Genomic DNA, 1,431 nt, shown 5'->3' on the forward strand with positions numbered 1-1,431 from the left:
ACGGGGATTCGAACCCGCGACCCTCAGATTGCGAGTCGAGCGCCCTAACCACCTGGCCGCCATTCTATGAACCGCTATGCCGCGGGTCAAAATGAAAAGAGAAAAAGATTTTGGAGGTGTTTATCCTACTGATCTAATATCTAAGAAGATAAAATCATTTGAAAGTGGAGTTATTAATTTCGATAAAAGTACAGGACCTGATACTTATTGGGTTTGTTATTACAATGATTTAAGATATTTTGTTGAATATTTTAATTCTTATGGAGAATTTTCTAAAGATATAACACAAAAAGAAATCGAAGAATACTTAAGATTAGGTAAAAAAAGAAATTAGATACAATTTGAGCTTTCTGCAAAAAATTGTGTCAGTAAATGTGGATACTATTGTATAAGAGATATAAAAAAAATAAATTCTGGTCATGGTCCTTATGAAGTATTTTATGCATTTACTCAAACATCGAGTGATTTCATTGAAAATTTTATTTTAATAAATGAGAATTCTAATAGTTTTATATTCTAATGATAGTGATAAGTCAAATGTCTTTATAATAGAATTTAAAACTCCTATCGATGTAAGTAATGGAAATTATTCTTTAGCATTAGAATTTATGTGAATGTGTGTACCATGGAACAACACTGACAAAGGATTTAATAACAGTACTTTTAAATGTTACAATAGAAGTAATTGGAAAAGAGTAACAATTAAAAATAGTAATTATACTGTACGCAAGATAAATAATTTTTAGTTAAATTATTTAATAATCCTTCTATAAAATTTAACATTCATTTTGCAACTTCAATGTTTATAATCAAATTAGCTCCAAATTATCAGATTGACTTATATGAAGGAAAGTTGTATGAATTATTAAGATGTGAACCAAAATTGTATTCTGATCAAGAGCATAGAAGAAGATATATAGGTAATATCTCTAGATGTGTTATCAATGGAGTGTTATACAATGATGAGCCTTGCAATATTTTATATTCATTTAATCCTTCCAGTCCACCTACAAGTTTAATTAAAATTGAAGAAACAAATCCAATAGATACAGAATTTAACAGATCAAATTACATTTATAAAATAAGAATGAAGATTACAAATCAAAACGATCATCCAATTGACTTGAACAAACAGCGAGTTGCTCATAGGCTATATTTAAGTGATAACGAATGAATTATGATAAACACTGGTTATTAGTGAAAAGTAGAAAATATTATAGGAAATATATTTTTACTATTTTAAATAAGGTTAAAAACAAAACTTTAGAAGTATTAGCTAAAGAAGTGAAGTCTAAACAATTCATAGAAAGTAAATTGAGAAGTATAGTTAATAAGAAGCTATTAAATATAAAATCGATTTTACACTGAGTGGTCACAAGTAAATAGACACCTAATATTTCGTCATTTAACTGATTTATGATAACTAATTTG

This window comes from Limulus polyphemus, unplaced genomic scaffold, assembly GCF_000517525.1.
Source record: "Limulus polyphemus unplaced genomic scaffold, Limulus_polyphemus-2.1.2 Scaffold648, whole genome shotgun sequence".
NCBI classification, from domain to species: domain Eukaryota; kingdom Metazoa; phylum Arthropoda; class Merostomata; order Xiphosura; family Limulidae; genus Limulus; species Limulus polyphemus.